This window comes from Dendrobates tinctorius, unplaced genomic scaffold (genome assembly GCF_039654945.1).
Source record: "Dendrobates tinctorius isolate UK_male_01 unplaced genomic scaffold, ASM3965494v1 ptg000296l, whole genome shotgun sequence".
NCBI lineage: Eukaryota > Metazoa > Chordata > Amphibia > Anura > Dendrobatidae > Dendrobates > Dendrobates tinctorius.
The window spans coordinates 3,835,742-3,854,803 of NW_027361963.1; the positions used below are offsets into that span (position 1 = coordinate 3,835,742).

The 19,062-nt window shown below is 48.6% G+C and overlaps 1 protein-coding gene and 1 long non-coding RNA gene across 5 annotated transcripts in view; one reads left to right on the top strand and one right to left on the bottom strand.

Annotated features, from left to right (window-relative positions):
- The window catches only part of LOC141073103 (uncharacterized), a 44,114-nt gene extending 27,781 nt beyond the window's left edge, over positions 1–16,333 (top strand). The window contains exons 1-4 of one of the 3 annotated variants that reach the window (XR_012226943.1): positions 11,300–12,093; positions 14,426–14,627; positions 14,708–14,864; positions 14,998–16,333. This is a non-coding gene — a long non-coding RNA (uncharacterized lncRNA). Of the gene's footprint in view, positions 1–11,299; positions 12,094–14,425; positions 14,628–14,707; positions 14,865–14,997 lie in introns of those variants that run through there. The other 2 variants (XR_012226945.1, XR_012226944.1) reach the window with 2 other exon arrangements.
- Positions 1–19,062, bottom strand: part of LOC141073066 (uncharacterized) — a 296,352-nt gene that overhangs the window by 68,730 nt on the left and 208,560 nt on the right. The window contains exon 1 of one of the 2 annotated variants that reach the window (XM_073560384.1): positions 11,042–11,185. The exons of the other annotated variant lie outside the window; for it this stretch is intronic. The gene's annotated coding sequence lies outside the window, so the exon portion shown is untranslated. Of the gene's footprint in view, positions 1–11,041; positions 11,186–19,062 lie in introns of those variants that run through there. 2 annotated transcript variants of the gene reach the window in all.

Consider the following 19,062-nt stretch of genomic DNA (forward strand, 5'->3'; position numbering starts at 1 on the left):
ATAACAGTCTACACTGCATCACTAGATCCTTATACAGGGGTATAATGAGGCCTCACTGTACAGGAGAGACCGGAGCGAGGAGCAGAGGCCTGATCACAAGAGCTGACAATCTGAGGACACAGCAATGCTGAATAACAGTCTACACTGCATCACTAGATCCTTATACAGGGGTATAATGAGGCCTCACTGTACAGGAGAGACCGGAGAGAGGAGCAGAGGCCTGATCACAAGAGCTGACAATCTGAGGACACAGCAATGCTGAATAACAGTCTACACTGCGTCACTAGATCCTTATACAAAGGTATAATGAGGCCTCACTGTACAGGAGAGACCGGAGCGAGGAGCAGAGGCCTGATCACAAGAGCTGACAATCTGAGGAGACAGCAATGCTGAATAACAGTCTACACTGCATCACTAGATCCTTATACAGGGGTATAATGAGGCCTCACTGTACAGGAGAGACCGGAGCGAGGAGCAGAGGCCTGATCACAAGAGCTGACAATCTGAGGACACAGCAATGCTGAATAACAGTCTACACTGCGTCACTAGATCCTTATACAAAGGTATAATGAGGCCTCACTGTACAGGAGAGACCGGAGCGAGGAGCAGAGGCCTGATCACAATAGCTGACACTCTGAGGACACAGCAATGCTGAATAACAGTCTACACTGCGTCACTAGATCCTTATACAGGAGTATAATGAGGCCTCACTGTACAGGAGAGACCGGAGCGAGGAGAAGGGGCCTGATCACAAGAGCTGACAATCTGAGGATACAGCAATGCTGAATAACAGTCTACACTGCGTCACTAGATCCTTATACAAAGGTATAATGAGGCCTCACTGTACAGGAGAGACCGGAGCGAGGAGCAGAGGCCTGATCACAAGAGCTGACAATCTGAGGACACAGCAATGCTGAATAACAGTCTACACTGCATCACTAGATCCTTATACAGGGGTATAATGAGGCCTCACTGTACAGGAGAGACCGGAGCGAGGAGCAGGGGCCTGATCACAAGAGCTGACAATCTGAGGACACAGCAATGCTGAATAACAGTCTACACTGCGTCACTAGATCCTTATACAAAGGTATAATGAGGCCTCACTGTACAGGAGAGACCGGAGCGAGGAGCAGAGGCCTGATCACAAGAGCTGACAATCTGAGGACACAGCAATGCTGAATAACAGTCTACACTGCGTCACTAGATCCTTATACAAAGGTATAATGAGGCCTCACTGTACAGGAGAGACCGGAGCGAGGAGCAGGGGCCTGATCACAAGAGCTGACAATCTGAGGATACAGCAATGCTGAATAACAGTCTACACTGCGTCACTAGATCCTTATACAAAGGTATAATGAGGCCTCACTGTACAGGAGAGACCGGAGCGAGGAGAAGGGGCCTGATCACAAGAGCTGACACTCTGAGGACACAGCAATGCTGAATAACAGTCTACACTGCGTCACTAGATCCTTATACAAAGGTATAATGAGGCCTCACTGTACAGGAGAGACCGGAGCGAGGAGCAGGGGCCTGATCACAAGAGCTGACAATCTGAGGATACAGCAATGCTGAATAACAGTCTACACTGCGTCACTAGATCCTTATACAAAGGTATAATGAGGCCTCACTGTACAGGAGAGACCGGAGCGAGGAGCAGGGGCCTGATCACAAGAGCTGACAATCTGAGGATACAGCAATGCTGAATAACAGTCTACACTGCGTCACTAGATCCTTATACAAAGGTATAATGAGGCCTCACTGTACAGGAGAGACCGGAGCGAGGAGCAGAGGCCTGATCACAAGAGCTGACAATCTGAGGATACAGCAATGCTGAATAACAGTCTACACTGCGTCACTAGATCCTTATACAGGGGTATAATGAGGACTCACTGTACAGGAGAGACCGGAGCGAGGAGCAGGGGCCTGATCACAAGAGCTGACAATCTGAGGAGACAGCAATGCTGAATAACAGTCTACACTGCGTCACTAGATCCTTATACAGGGGTATAATGAGGCCTCACTGTACAGGAGAGACCGGAGCGAGGAGCAGGGGCCTGATCACAAGAGCTGACAATCTGAGGAGACAGCAATGCTGAATAACAGTCTACACTGCGTCACTAGATCCTTATACAGGGGTATAATGAGGCCTCACTGTACAGGAGAGACCGGAGCGAGGAGCAGAGGCCTGATCACAAGAGCTGACAATCTGAGGACACAGCAATGCTGAATAACAGTCTACACTGCATCACTAGATCCTTATACAGGGGTATAATGAGGCCTCACTGTACAGGAGAGACCGGAGCGAGGAGCAGAGGCCTGATCACAAGAGCTGACAATCTGAGGACACAGCAATGCTGAATAACAGTCTACACTGCGTCACTAGATCCTTATACAGGGGTATAATGAGGCCTCACTGTACAGGAGAGACCGGAGCGAGGAGCAGAGGCCTGATCACAAGAGCTGACAATCTGAGGACACAGCAATGCTGAATAACAGTCTACACTGCGTCACTAGATCCTTATACAGGGGTATAATGAGGCCTCACTGCACAGGAGAGACCGGAGCGAGGAGCAGGGGCCTGATCACAAGAGCTGACAATCTGAGGAGACAGCAATGCTGAATAACAGTCTACACTGCGTCACTAGATCCTTATACAGGAGTATAATGAGGCCTCACTGTACAGGAGAGACCGGAGCGAGGAGCAGAGGCCTGATCACAAGAGCTGACAATCTGAGGAGACAGCAATGCTGAATAACAGTCTACACTGCGTCACTAGATCCTTATACAGGGGTATAATGAGGCCTCACTGTACAGGAGAGACCGGAGCGAGGAGCAGAGGCCTGATCACAAGAGCTGACAATCTGAGGACACAGCAATGCTGAATAACAGTCTACACTGCGTCACTAGATCCTTATACAGGGGTATAATGAGGCCTCACTGTACAGGAGAGACCGGAGCGAGGAGCAGAGGCCTGATCACAAGAGCTGACAATCTGAGGAGACAGCAATGCTGAATAACAGTCTACACTGCGTCACTAGATCCTTATACAGGGGTATAATGAGGCCTCACTGTACAGGAGAGACCGGAGCGAGGAGCAGGGGCCTGATCACAAGAGCTGACAATCTGAGGAGACAGCAATGCTGAATAACAGTCTACACTGCATCACTAGATCCTTATACAGGGGTATAATGAGGCCTCACTGTACAGGAGAGACCGGAGCGAGGAGCAGGGGCCTGATCACAAGAGCTGACAATCTGAGGAGACAGCAATGCTGAATAACAGTCTACACTGCGTCACTAGATCCTTATACAGGGGTATAATGAGGCCTCACTGTACAGGAGAGACCGGAGCGAGGAGCAGGGGCCTGATCACAAGAGCTGACAATCTGAGGAGACAGCAATGCTGAATAACAGTCTACACTGCATCACTAGATCCTTATACAGGGGTATAATGAGGCCTCACTGTACAGGAGAGACCGGAGCGAGGAGCAGGGGCCTGATCACAAGAGCTGACAATCTGAGGAGACAGCAATGCTGAATAACAGCCTACACTGCGTCACTAGATCCTTATACAGGGGTATAATGAGGCCTCACTGTACAGGAGAGACCGGAGCGAGGAGCAGGGGCCTGATCACAAGAGCTGACAATCTGAGGAGACAGCAATGCTGAATAACAGTCTACACTGCGTCACTAGATCCTTATACAGGGGTATAATGAGGCCTCACTGTACAGGAGAGACCGGAGCGAGGAGCAGAGGCCTGATCACAAGAGCTGACAATCTGAGGAGACAGCAATGCTGAATAACAGTCTACACTGCGTCACTAGATCCTTATACAGGGGTATAATGAGGCCTCACTGTACAGGAGAGACCGGAGCGAGGAGCAGAGACCTGATCACAAGAGCTGACAATCTGAGGAGACAGCAATGCTGAATAACAGTCTACACTGCGTCACTAGATCCTTATACAGGGGTATAATGAGGCCTCACTGTACAGGAGAGACCGGAGCGAGGAGCAGGGGCCTGATCACAAGAGCTGACAATCTGAGGAGACAGCAATGCTGAATAACAGTCTACACTGCGTCACTAGATCCTTATACAGGGGTATAATGAGGCCTCACTGTACAGGAGAGACCGGAGCGAGGAGCAGGGGCCTGATCACAAGAGCTGACAATCTGAGGACACAGCAATGCTGAATAACAGTCTACACTGCATCACTAGATCCTTATACAGGGGTATAATGAGGCCTCACTGTACAGGAGAGACCGGAGCGAGGAGCAGGGGCCTGGTCACAAGAGCTGACAATCTGAGGAGACAGCAATGCTGAATAACAGTCTACACTGCGTCACTAGATCCTTATACAGGGGTATAATGAGGCCTCACTGTACAGGAGAGACCGGAGCGAGGAGCAGGGGCCTGATCACAAGAGCTGACAATCTGAGGAGACAGCAATGCTGAATAACAGTCTACACTGCATCACTAGATCCTTATACAGGGGTATAATGAGGCCTCACTGTACAGGAGAGACCGGAGCGAGGAGCAGGGGCCTGATCACAAGAGCTGACAATCTGAGGAGACAGCAATGCTGAATAACAGTCTACACTGCGTCACTAGATCCTTATACAGGGGTATAATGAGGCCTCACTGTACAGGAGAGACCGGAGCGAGGAGCAGGGGCCTGATCACAAGAGCTGACAATCTGAGGACACAGCAATGCTGAATAACAGTCTACACTGCGTCACTAGATCCTTATACAGGGGTATAATGAGGCCTCACTGTACAGGAGAGACCGGAGCGAGGAGCAGGGGCCTGATCACAAGAGCTGACAATCTGAGGACACAGCAATGCTGAATAACAGTCTACACTGCGTCACTAGATCCTTATACAGGGGTATAATGAGGCCTCACTGTACAGGAGAGACCAGAGCGAGGAGCAGGGGCCTGATCACAAGAGCTGACAATCTGAGGACACAGCAACGCTGAATAACAGTCTACACTGCGTCACTAGATCCTTATACAGGGGTATAATGAGGCCTCACTGTACAGGAGAGACCGGAGCGAGGAGCAGGGGCCTGATCACAGGAGCTGACAATCTGAGGAGACAGCAATGCTGAAAAACAGTCTACACTGCGTCACTAGGTCCTTATACAGGGGTATAATGAGGCCTCACTGTACAGGAGAGACCGGAGCGAGGAGCAGGGGCCTGATCACAAGAGCTGACAATCTGAGGACACAGCAATGCTGAATAACAGTCTACACTGCGTCACTAGATCCTTATACAGGGGTATAATGAGGCCTCACTGTACAGAAGAGACCGGAGCGAGGAGCAGGGGCCTGATCACAGGAGCTGACAATCTGAGGAGACAGCAATGCTGAATAATAGTCTACACTGCATCACTAGATCCTTATACAGGGGTATAATGAGGCCTCACTGTACAGGAGAGACCGGAGCGAGGAGCAGAGGCCTGATCACAATAGCTGACACTCTGAGGACACAGCAATGCTGAATAACAGTCTACACTGCGTCACTAGATCCTTATACAAAGGTATAATGAGGCCTCACTGTACAGAAGAGACCGGAGCGAGGAGCAGGGGCCTGATCACAAGAGCTGACAATCTGAGGACACAGCAATGCTGAATAACAGTCTACACTGCGTCACTAGATCCTTATACAGGGGTATAATGAGGCCTCACTGTACAGAAGAGACCGGAGCGAGGAGCAGGGGCCTGATCACAAGAGCTGACAATCTGAGGACACAGCAATGCTGAATAACAGTCTACACTGCGTCACTAGATCCTTATACAGGGGTATAATGAGGCCTCACTGTACAGAAGAGACCGGAGCGAGGAGCAGGGGCCTGATCACAGGAGCTGACAATCTGAGGAGACAGCAATGCTGAATAATAGTCTACACTGCGTCACTAGATCCTTATACAGGGGTATAATGAGGCCTCACTGTACAGGAGAGACCGGAGCGAGGAGCAGGGGCCTGATCACAAGAGCTGACAATCTGAGGACACAGCAATGCTGAATAACAGTCTACACTGCATCACTAGATCCTTATACAGGGGTATAATGAGGCCTCACTGTACAGGAGAGACCGGAGCGAGGAGCAGAGGCCTGATCACAAGAGCTGACAATCTGAGGACACAGCAATGCTGAATAACAGTCTACACTGCATCACTAGATCCTTATACAAAGGTATAATGAGGCCTCACTGTACAGGAGAGACCGGAGCGAGGAGCAGAGGCCTGATCACAAGAGCTGACAATCTGAGGACACAGCAATGCTGAATAACAGTCTACACTGCGTCACTAGATCCTTATACAAAGGTATAATGAGGCCTCACTGTACAGGAGAGACCGGAGCGAGGAGCAGAGGCCTGATCACAATAGCTGACACTCTGAGGACACAGCAATGCTGAATAACAGTCTACACTGCGTCACTAGATCCTTATACAGGAGTATAATGAGGCCTCACTGTACAGGAGAGACCGGAGCGAGGAGAAGGGGCCTGATCACAAGAGCTGACAATCTGAGGATACAGCAATGCTGAATAACAGTCTACACTGCGTCACTAGATCCTTATACAAAGGTATAATGAGGCCTCACTGTACAGGAGAGACCGGAGCGAGGAGCAGAGGCCTGATCACAAGAGCTGACAATCTGAGGACACAGCAATGCTGAATAACAGTCTACACTGCATCACTAGATCCTTATACAGGGGTATAATGAGGCCTCACTGTACAGGAGAGACCGGAGCGAGGAGCAGGGGCCTGATCACAAGAGCTGACAATCTGAGGACACAGCAATGCTGAATAACAGTCTACACTGCGTCACTAGATCCTTATACAAAGGTATAATGAGGCCTCACTGTACAGGAGAGACCGGAGCGAGGAGCAGAGGCCTGATCACAAGAGCTGACAATCTGAGGACACAGCAATGCTGAATAACAGTCTACACTGCGTCACTAGATCCTTATACAGGGGTATAATGAGGCCTCACTGTACAGGAGAGACCGGAGCGAGGAGCAGGGGCCTGATCACAAGAGCTGACAATCTGAGGACACAGCAATGCTGAATAACAGTCTACACTGCGTCACTAGATCCTTATACAGGGGTATAATGAGGCCTCACTGTACAGGAGAGACCGGAGCGAGGAGCAGTGGCCTGATCACAAGAGCTGACAATCTGAGGAGACAGCAATGCTGAATAACAGTCTACACTGCGTCACTAGATCCTTATACAAAGGTATAATGAGGCCTCACTGTACAGGAGAGACCGGAGCGAGGAGAAGGGGCCTGATCACAAGAGCTGACACTCTGAGGACACAGCAATGCTGAATAACAGTCTACACTGCGTCACTAGATCCTTATACAAAGGTATAATGAGGCCTCACTGTACAGGAGAGACCGGAGCGAGGAGAAGGGGCCTGATCACAAGAGCTGACACTCTGAGGACACAGCAATGCTGAATAACAGTCTACACTGCGTCACTAGATCCTTATACAAAGGTATAATGAGGCCTCACTGTACAGGAGAGACCGGAGCGAGGAGCAGGGGCCTGATCACAAGAGCTGACAATCTGAGGATACAGCAATGCTGAATAACAGTCTACACTGTGTCACTAGATCCTTATACAAAGGTATAATGAGGCCTCACTGTACAGGAGAGACCGGAGCGAGGAGAAGGGGCCTGATCACAAGAGCTGACACTCTGAGGACACAGCAATGCTGAATAACAGTCTACACTGCGTCACTAGATCCTTATACAAAGGTATAATGAGGCCTCACTGTACAGGAGAGACCGGAGCGAGGAGCGGGGGCCTGATCACAAGAGCTGACACTCTGAGGACACAGCAATGCTGAATAACAGTCTACACTGTGTCACTAGATCCTTATACAAAGGTATAATGAGGCCTCACTGTACAGGAGAGACCGGAGCGAGGAGAAGGGGCCTGATCACAAGAGCTGACACTCTGAGGACACAGCAATGCTGAATAACAGTCTACACTGTGTCACTAGATCCTTATACAAAGGTATAATGAGGCCTCACTGTACAGGAGAGACCGGAGCGAGGAGAAGGGGCCTGATCACAAGAGCTGACAATCTGAGGATACAGCAATGCTGAATAACAGTCTACACTGCGTCACTAGATCCTTATACAGGGGTATAATGAGGCCTCACTGTACAGGAGAGACCGGAGCGAGGAGCAGAGGCCTGATCACAAGAGCTGACAATCTGAGGATACAGCAATGCTGAATAACAGTCTACACTGCGTCACTAGATCCTTATACAGGGGTATAATGAGGCCTCACTGTACAGGAGAGACCGGAGCGAGGAGCAGAGGCCTGATCACAAGAGCTGACAATCTGAGGACACAGCAATGCTGAATAACAGTCTACACTGCGTCACTAGATCCTTATACAGGGGTATATTGAGGCCTCACTGTACAGGAGAGACCGGAGCGAGGAGCAGAGGCCTGATCACAAGAGCTGACAATCTGAGGACACAGCAATGCTGAATAACAGTCTACACTGCGTCACTAGATCCTTATACAGGGGTATAATGAGGCCTCACTGTACAGGAGAGACCGGAGCGAGGAGCAGGGGCCTGATCACAGGAGCTGACAATCTGAGGACACAGCAATGCTGAATAACAGTCTACACTGTGTCACTAGATCCTTATACAAAGGTATAATGAGGCCTCACTGTACAGGAGAGACCGGAGCGAGGAGCAGGGGCCTGATCACAAGAGCTGACAATCTGAGGATACAGCAATGCTGAATAACAGTCTACACTGCGTCACTAGATCCTTATACAGGGGTATAATGAGGCCTCACTGTACAGGAGAGACCGGAGCGAGGAGCAGAGGCCTGATCACAAGAGCTGACAATCTGAGGAGACAGCAATGCTGAATAACAGTCTACACTGCGTCACTAGATCCTTATACAGGGGTATATTGAGGCCTCACTGTACAGGAGAGACCGGAGCGAGGAGCAGAGGCCTGATCACAAGAGCTGACAATCTGAGGACACAGCAATGCTGAATAACAGTCTACACTGCGTCACTAGATCCTTATACAGGGGTATATTGAGGCCTCACTGTACAGGAGAGACCGGAGCGAGGAGCAGAGGCCTGATCACAAGAGCTGACAATCTGAGGACACAGCAATGCTGAATAACAGTCTACACTGCGTCACTAGATCCTTATACAGGGGTATAATGAGGCCTCACTGTACAGGAGAGACCGGAGCGAGGAGCAGGGGCCTGATCACAAGAGCTGACAATCTGAGGAGACAGCAATGCTGAATAACAGTCTACACTGCGTCACTAGATCCTTATACAAAGGTATAATGAGGCCTCACTGTACAGGAGAGACCGGAGCGAGGAGCAGGGGCCTGATCACAAGAGCTGACAATCTGAGGATACAGCAATGCTGAATAACAGTCTACACTGTGTCACTAGATCCTTATACAAAGGTATAATGAGGCCTCACTGTACAGGAGAGACCGGAGCGAGGAGAAGGGGCCTGATCACAAGAGCTGACACTCTGAGGACACAGCAATGCTGAATAACAGTCTACACTGCGTCACTAGATCCTTATACAAAGGTATAATGAGGCCTCACTGTACAGGAGAGACCGGAGCGAGGAGAAGGGGCCTGATCACAAGAGCTGACACTCTGAGGACACAGCAATGCTGAATAACAGTCTACACTGTGTCACTAGATCCTTATACAAAGGTATAATGAGGCCTCACTGTACAGGAGAGACCGGAGCGAGGAGAAGGGGCCTGATCACAAGAGCTGACACTCTGAGGACACAGCAATGCTGAATAACAGTCTACACTGCGTCACTAGATCCTTATACAGGGGTATAATGAGGCCTCACTGTACAGGAGAGACCGGAGCGAGGAGCAGAGGCCTGATCACAAGAGCTGACAATCTGAGGATACAGCAATGCTGAATAACAGTCTACACTGCGTCACTAGATCCTTATACAGGGGTATAATGAGGCCTCACTGTACAGGAGAGACCGGAGCGAGGAGCAGAGGCCTGATCACAAGAGCTGACAATCTGAGGACACAGCAATGCTGAATAACAGTCTACACTGCGTCACTAGATCCTTATACAGGGGTATATTGAGGCCTCACTGTACAGGAGAGACCGGAGCGAGGAGCAGAGGCCTGATCACAAGAGCTGACAATCTGAGGACACAGCAATGCTGAATAACAGTCTACACTGCGTCACTAGATCCTTATACAGGGGTATAATGAGGCCTCACTGTACAGGAGAGACCGGAGCGAGGAGCAGGGGCCTGATCACAGGAGCTGACAATCTGAGGACACAGCAATGCTGAATAACAGTCTACACTGTGTCACTAGATCCTTATACAAAGGTATAATGAGGTCTCACTGTACAGGAGAGACCGGAGCGAGGAGCAGGGGCCTGATCACAAGAGCTGACAATCTGAGGATACAGCAATGCTGAATAACAGTCTACACTGCGTCACTAGATCCTTATACAGGGGTATATTGAGGCCTCACTGTACAGGAGAGACCGGAGCGAGGAGCAGAGGCCTGATCACAAGAGCTGACAATCTGAGGACACAGCAATGCTGAATAACAGTCTACACTGCGTCACTAGATCCTTATACAGGGGTATATTGAGGCCTCACTGTACAGGAGAGACCGGAGCGAGGAGCAGAGGCCTGATCACAAGAGCTGACAATCTGAGGAGACAGCAATGCTGAATAACAGTCTACACTGCGTCACTAGATCCTTATACAGGGGTATAATGAGGCCTTACTGTACAGGAGAGACCGGAGCGAGGAGCAGAGGCCTGATCACAAGAGCTGACAATCTGAGGAGACAGCAATGCTGAATAACAGTCTACACTGCGTCACTAGATCCTTATACAGGGGTATAATGAGGCCTCACTGTACAGGAGAGACCGGAGCGAGGACTGAGGAAAACGGATTAATACTAAAAAAAAGAGCCGTTAAAAGAGCCGAACTTCCCATCACTACCACAAACCCTCCTGTCATCTCACCGGAATGGCGGGAACCGGAAATCTGCTGCTGGCTGACCCCAGAGAACACGAGCTGCGCACACCCGGGACGGAGCGGCTGCACTGAGCGCGGGAGGACCTGTGGTGACGTCACCGTCATGTGATCAAGGGGCGGGGCTCAGGAGGGAAGTGGTGAAGGACCTGTGGTGACGTCCCGTCATGTGACCAGGGGGCGGGGCTCAGGAGACAAGTGAAGGAGCTATGGTTACGTCATGCCCATGTGACCCGATCACGTGCGGTGAAGGGGCGGGGCCTGTGTCTCCTCTGCTGCAGTCCGCGTTGGGCTCCGCTTCTCTCTCAGTGGCGGCCGCTCCGCAGTTCCTCCTGTAGCTGCACATAGACTCTGCAGGGGGCGCTGCTTGTGGGTCTATGTGGGGGCGCTGTGTTTTGCGTGGGGCTGCTGTTACATGGCGCTGCCCCGGGAGTGTGCGGGGTTCCCTGTGGGCGCTGTATAGTGAGGGCTTCCGCTCTGTCCCTCCTCAGCGCTGACTGCTGTGTGTAGAGAGGGCTGCAGGATCCCCCCGGCCACCAGGAGGCGCCACATCCCCGGCTCTCTCCTCACACTGCGCGGCTCCTCCTTGTCTCCATAAGGCCGGGGTCACATTGCGTCCCCCATACAGGTCTGTGCACAGCGAGCGCCTCCGCTCACTAGACCCGGCGCCCCCTCAGACGCGGCAGACCGCCTGTCATGGAGGAAGGCGTGTGAGGGGTCGGGCTCCGGCACAGGAGGAATCCCCGGCCTCGCCTTCTGTGCTCTCCCCTTCAGTGCCGGCCGCAGAGGAGGCTGCTCAGCAGAGGCCTCGCTCCCGGCGTCTTGCTCAGGCGAGTGCGGGCAGGTTGGCTGCTGCTGCCACCTCTGCTCCAGCTTTAGCAATCCGCACTAGCAGCAGCTCCAGAGGATAAGTCCGTTTTGCAGCCTACTGGGCATGCCCGAGGGACGATCTCTCATTGGAGGTTGGAGGTCACATGCTCAGGTCCTCAAGCAGCTCGGATTGGACCATCAGGAAGGTCCCGGAAGGACGCTGCTATGAAAGGTTCACATGGCGGCTCGGCCCTGCGCTAATATAGACGCTGATGGCTAGTTGTGTGTGTGATGACGGATGTATGAGACTGAAGACTGACTCATGATGACTCCCCTAGCCTCGGCTGTGTATGAGGGAGACAGTCAGCGCCAGTAGTGGTATAATCTATGTGCCACAGAGCATCCCGCTCTCCACACGAGCGTTAGCGCCGTTCAGCACAAGGCACCTCTGGACCGCACGTGCAGCAGCGTTCCTCACATTATTATTTTTGTAGTATTATTTTTATAGTTCATGTGGATGATTTGAGTATAATGTTTATTTTTTTTCTTTTTTAACCCCTTCCCGACTTTTGACGCCACGTAGGCATCATGAAAAGTCGTGCCAATACGACCCATGACGCCTATGTGGAGTCATGAATTGATAGCCCCCCTGCGGGTCGGGTGACCGGGGTCACTGAAAGGTCACCTGACCCGCACACAGAGGACCCTTTATAGTTAACCCCAGGGGGTGTGGCTTAGCTCCCACGTGCCTACAATCGCTCTGATTGGCTCTTAAAAGTGAAACAGCCAATCAGAGCGATTTGTTATATTTCACCAATGATATTTGGTGAAATATTACAATCCAGCCATGGCCGATGCTGCAATAGCATCTGCCACGGCTGGAGACCCAACCCCCCTCCCACACCGACTGGCGGGGGCGATTGGCAACCGACTGACAGCGGCTATGTGCCGCCGCCGTTAACATCAGCTCCCCCCACCTTCCGTTCCCCCCTCACCCCCCACGGTACCTACAAACTCCCTCTGGCCGTTCCAGTGTCCCGGATCATGGGCGCGGCCATCTTGGAAAATGGCAGGCGCATGCGCAGTGCGCCCACTCGAATCTGCCGGCTGCAGATTCATTTATTTTGATGACTGTGATAAACTCTCACAGTGATCAAAATAAAAAAAGTAAATAACCCCCCGTTTATCACCCCCATAGGTAGGCACAAATAATAAAATAAAAAAAATTTATTTTTCCATTAGGGTTGGGATTAGGGGTGGGATGGGATTAGGGGTGTGTTGCGGTTAGAGTTGGAGTTAGAATTGAGGGGTTTCCACTGTTTAGGCACATCACGGGGTCTTCAAACGTGACATGGCGCCACCATTTATTCCATCCAATTTTGCGTTCAAAAAGTCAAACAGTGCTCCCTGCCTTCGAGCCCAACCAGTGGTTTACCCCCACATATGGGGTATCAGCGTACTCAGGAAAAATTGCACAACTTTTGGGGGGTCTAATTTCTCCTGTTACCCTTGGGAAAATAAAAAATGATTTTTGTGGAGAAAAAAATTATTTTGTATTTTCACAGCTCTGCGTTATAATATCTGTGAAGCACTTGGGGGTTTCCAAGTGCTCACCACACATCTAGATAAGTTCCTTGGGTGGTCTAGTTTCCAAAATGGGGTCACTTAATGTTTAGGCACACAGGGACTCTCCAAACGCGACATGGCAACCGCTAATTATTCCAGCATATTTTCCATTCAAAAAGTCAAATGGCGCTCCTTCCCTTCTGAGCCCTGCCGTGCGCCCAAACAGTAGTTTACGACCACATATGAGGTATCGGTGTACTCAGGAGAAATTGTCCAACAAATTTTAGGATCCATTTTATCCTGTTGCCCATGTGAAAATGAACAAAATTGAGGCTAAAAGAAAATTTTTGTTGGAAAAATTAAAATGTCCATTTTTTCCTTCCATGTTGCTTTAGTTCCTGTGAAGCACCTGAAGGGTTAATAATCTTGAATGTAGTTTTGAGCACCTTGAGGGGTGCAGTTTTTAGAATGGTGTCACTTTTGGGTATTTTCTGCCATATAAACCCCTCAAAGTGACTTCAAATGTGAGGTGGTCCCTAAAAAAAAAAAAAAGGTTTTGTAAATTTTGTAGTAAAAATGAGAAATCGCTGGTCAACTTTTAACCCTTTTAACTTCCTAACAAAAAAAAAAAAAATTGTTTCCTAAATTGTGCTGATGTAAAGTAGACATGTGGGAAATGTTATTTAGTAACTATTTTGTCTCACATAACTCTCTGGTTTAAGAGACTGAAAATTCGAAATTTTCAAAATTTTTCGCCAAATTTCTGATTTTTTCACAAATAAATGCAAAAATGATCGACCTAAATTTACCACTAACATGAAGACCAATATGTCACGAAAAAACAGTCTCAGAATCGCTAGGATCCATTGAAGCGTTCCAGAGTTATCACCTCATAAAGGGACACTGGTCAGAATTGCAAAAAATGGCCTGGTCATTAAGATCAAAATAGGCTGGGTCATGAAGGGGTTAATTTTTTTTTTTGTTTTCTTTTTTAACAGGCTTCATAGCGTGCTCCAGAATCGGATGGTGGTCTGGATGTAGACCGCCTCATCAATGAGGTACGAGAACGGGAGACGCTGTGGAACATGAGGGACAACCGCCATGCTGAGCTTGTTATGACCCGTCGGCTCTGGGTGGAAGTATGTTTTGTAGTTGTGGATGACTGGGAGTACCTCGAAGCTCCGGCCCAGAATCAAGGGCGTAAGTATTCACAGTTCAGTAAGTTATGTTGCAGGATGTAATGTGTTGTATACTAACCAATTTGTGGTTTCACTATACAGGTGAAAGGGTTATCAAGCGGTGGAGGTCACTTGGGGATGGCTTCAAGAGGGAGTTCAACAAGGAGATGCAGGCCCCGAGTGGATCGGGAGGATGCAGGAGCCAGTACAAGTATGCTAGAGCCCTGTCGTTCCTCTGGTCAACGATGGTGAGCAGAAGGTAAATATTCCCCAACCCATTTATTAAGTCAAAATGTTTACATGTCTGACCTTATTTTTTGGTTTCAGCCAGGGCAATGCAATATCAATATAATAATTCTTTTTTTTTTTTTCTTTGACAACACCGTCTGCAGCACTTGGGAGCCTTCTGCTGAGTTGGACCCTTCTGGAGCGATCACACCGGGGACCACGTCGAGAGACCTGACCCGTTTGAACCTTCCCTCACGTCTGGTCCCTCGGCCCCATTCACCAGCGCTGGAGCATCATGGCAGGCTTCGTCACATAAAGCTGCTGGTGACGAGATAGCTTTCCCTTTACCCCACCCCTGACACTGCCGCCACCTCTAGAACACCTTTGGGTTCTTGCCGGCAGCGCCAGAGAGGTCAGGAAAGGAGCTATGCGCCCGAGTTCTTGCATCTAAATGCAGCCTTCCAGAACTCGATCAAACTTTTGGCTGAGCAAATGACTGCTGGATTCAACCTTTTGCACAACAGCATGCTTGAATTCAGCAGTCGTCTGGATAGGATGCATTTAGATGCAAATAAGTCGCCAAATCATTGGTTTTTTCAGGCAGAACTCGAGCGCATGGAAACGCTATCTCCTGACCATCGGATGCATGTCATGCAAGCCTGCCAGGTTGCTCTAGCGCAGGTCACCTCCCAAGCCCCTCCACTGGCCCCGGTAGTTCCTCCCAACCCCCCTCCAGCCACAGTCCCTCCCACTCATTCCCAGTACCAGCTTCCTTCCCCGATACAGATTCCTTTACTGTACAATCTCCCACCTACACCATCTGTACCTCCACTCCCTGCCCAACCTCATGTTTTCTCCATCCCTTCCACTTCAGATCCACCCCAACCCAGCCTCCATTCCCCCACTATCAATGTGGCCTGCCCTGTCAGTACCAGAGGGGCTATCTCCACCCCACACTCTACAAATTTGTAAATCGGTTGTAAACAGATATTTTTTGGTTTAAAAAACATTTATTGTCTTTTGCTTTTTAAATAAGTTACAACACTTTGGGTAAAAGGTCCAGAACGTACAAAACTTGGGGTAAAGGTACAAAACTTGGGGTAAAGTTACAAAACTTTGGGTATCAAGGTACAAAAATTTGGTTTATAGAAAAAAAATCATGGTATAATCACAACTATGACAACAGCAATAAGTTTGGAACTCCAACATACATTATATCAAAAGCCAAAGATATCAAACCATCTCATCCTGCCATTCTACTCTTCCTTGAGGTGACAAAGTACTCAGCAAATTTGTCCCTCATTCTGGAAACTGCCACAGGACTCCGAAAAGTAATATTTTGATAATGACGCAAGGTGGTTTCAAACACATTGTCATCCATGGCAACCTGTTCCTTGCATATGACAAAATTGTGCAGGACCACACAAGCCTTCACCACCTCATCCACAGTCTCAGTCTTCAGGTTAATAGAGGTCACACTCCACCACTCTTCGCGCTCGTGTTAACCGATAATTGAATACTCTTTTAGTTGGCGTCAAGCCACTACGTCCATATGGCTTCAAGAGGTGTTGCGATAGTTGGAAGGCTTCATCTCCAACACATACAAATGGCATTGGTGGCCCAGAGGTTCCAGGGAGCCGTCTTGGTAGAAATTGGAATGTGTCTCCATATAAATGACGCCCCATTGCAGACATTTTAAAAACCTGAGAATCATTGGAGCGGCCTTAGGCCCCAATGTCTACCGCTATAAACTTGCATTGTGCATCTGCAATGGCCATAAGCACGACTGAGAAATATTTTTTATAATTAAAATATTCTGAGCCAGATGCAGCTGGTTTGACAATCTGTATGTGCTCACCATCCACTGCACCCAAGCAATTGGGAAACTGGCAAATCGTTTCAAGGTTTTCTGCAGTCTCCAGCCACCGCTCCGATGTTGGATGTGGGATGTACTCCTTCTGTAGACAGTCCCACAATGCCCGGCAGGTCTGTTTTACTATCCCCGATATGGTTGAAATCCCAAGCCTGAATTGATAATGTAGTGAGGAAAGGGATTCGCCAGTTGCAAGGAAACTGTTCAAAAAGGCAAAGACAATAATTAATACAAACTACCAGCAAGAACATTACAGTTAGAAGTCTGCAGGAGGAGAAACAATAAAAAAGGCTTACCGAAGAGTCACCATTAGACGCTCCGCCGGTGATATGGAGAAGCGGCAATAGATGTCATTTCTCCTGATTACTTCTCCAACACGTTCCACCAAAGAAAATTTAAATTTTCCGCTCGTATGCATACATAGTTGAAAAACTTCTCGGGGTTTACTCTCAATTCCATATACAACGTTGAATAGACCCCACGTGTCATTCGCTGTGCTGTGATCGGGTGGATCCAAAGACGTCGCCGCATACGCAGGATGTGCTGTCTTTCTTGCTCCTTTTCCTGAACGATCGCTGCCAAACGATTAGCCTCAAAAGCAAAATCCACATAGATGTTCACAATCTTCGCTATAACTCCTTCCATTTCTGCCACTTGCTCTACAACCTTTCAAACATGGGGTGTTAAAACTCTCTATATATAGGTTTCCAATAACGTTTTGAGAGCCTCCCTTTTGGCGTTTTTAAAAACGGATCTTTCGAAAAATGGAAGAAACGGATCCGTTGAAAATTGTGAAAAAGTGACAGATTTCGACTGACGCCAAAAAACTGATGTGTACAAGAGGCCTCACCCGCTGAGCTCACTCTACTCCCACTTTCCCTTCCCTGGCCCTCCCCCCTCTGAGGCCACAGCTGCAAGTGTCCTAGCAAAATACTGACACTGCAATACATTATCTTTGCAATAAACCTGCAAGCTGTACAGGTTCTCAGCACAGAACTGTTTATATTGCTACATATTAGTGAACCAGGAAGATAACGCCTGCACCTTACTAAAGTGCTGTTGTGGCTGAAAACAAAGGGATAAGAAATCTCCTTAATCAGCCTATCATAATTTATAAAACATCAACTATGCACCACACAAGAAACGGGTATGGCTGAAAAGTTAAAAAAAAAAGTATGCAAGATCTGACCCCCCTGATAATCCACAGCCACACAGAGATAACCCATCAGGGGTTAAAGTCACAGGCCCACGAAAAAAAATGATTCTGATGGTGAGGAAAGCGGGGATCTAGACGATATAACTTTGAAACAGGTATCCGAACAGTTAATGCAAGCTATACCCGTACCTCCAAACTTTTGAAGAAGGGAAAGAGGGATAAAGGTTGCAGCAATCTGCAGCAAACTTTAGGTCACACCCCGACCACACCCATTTCACAACTAGTCACACCCATGTCCACGCCCAATCGCACCCATTTAGCACTGCTGATCAGACTGACTGATACTGAGGGCACAATGGCTGGCATTATGGGCACAGTGGCTGGTACTGAGGAGAAGAAAGGAAGAAAACAGAAAAAAGAAAACAGAGAGAAAGAAAGGGGAGCGAGAGAGAAAGAAAGCACAGAGGAACAGAGAGAGAAGAAAGGACAGAAAGAACAGAGAGAGAAAGGAGAAATAAAGAACAGAGAGAGAAAGGAGAAATAAAGAACAGAGAGCAAAAGAAAGAACAGAGAGAGCAAGAAGGAAAAGAAATTAAAGAGAAAAAGAAAGAACATAAAGAAAGAGGGGACAGAAAAAAAACAGAGCAAAAGAACAGAGAGAAAGAAAGAGGGGAAAGAAAAAAAGAACAGAGAGTGAAAGAAAGAACAGAGAGAAAGGGGAAAGGAGAGAGAAAAAGAAAGTAAAGAAAGAACAGAAAAAAAGAGAGGGGAAAGAAATATAAAGAAAGAGGGCAAAGAAAGAACAAAGAGAGAATGAAAAAAAGATTAGAGGGAGAACGAAAGAGGGAAAGAACAAAGAAAAAAGAACGGAGAGAAAGAACAGAGAGAGAAAGAGGGGACAGAAAAAGCAACAGAGAGAAAGAGAGCAGAAAGAAAGAATAGAGCTATCGAGAAAATGAGAAAGAACAGAGAGAAACAAAGGGGAAAGAAAAAGAACAGAGAGAGAGAGAAAGAAGGAAGTAAAGAAAGAGAAAAAGAACAGAGAAAGAAAGAGGGGAAAGAAAGAACAGAGAGAGAGAGAAAGTAAAAGATTAGAGAGAAAGAGAGGGAATGAAACAACAGAGAGAAAGAAACAGAGAAAGAAAGATTCTATAAAGAGACTATAGCAGCCTGGCTCCCATTATAATGCCCACCTGAGCC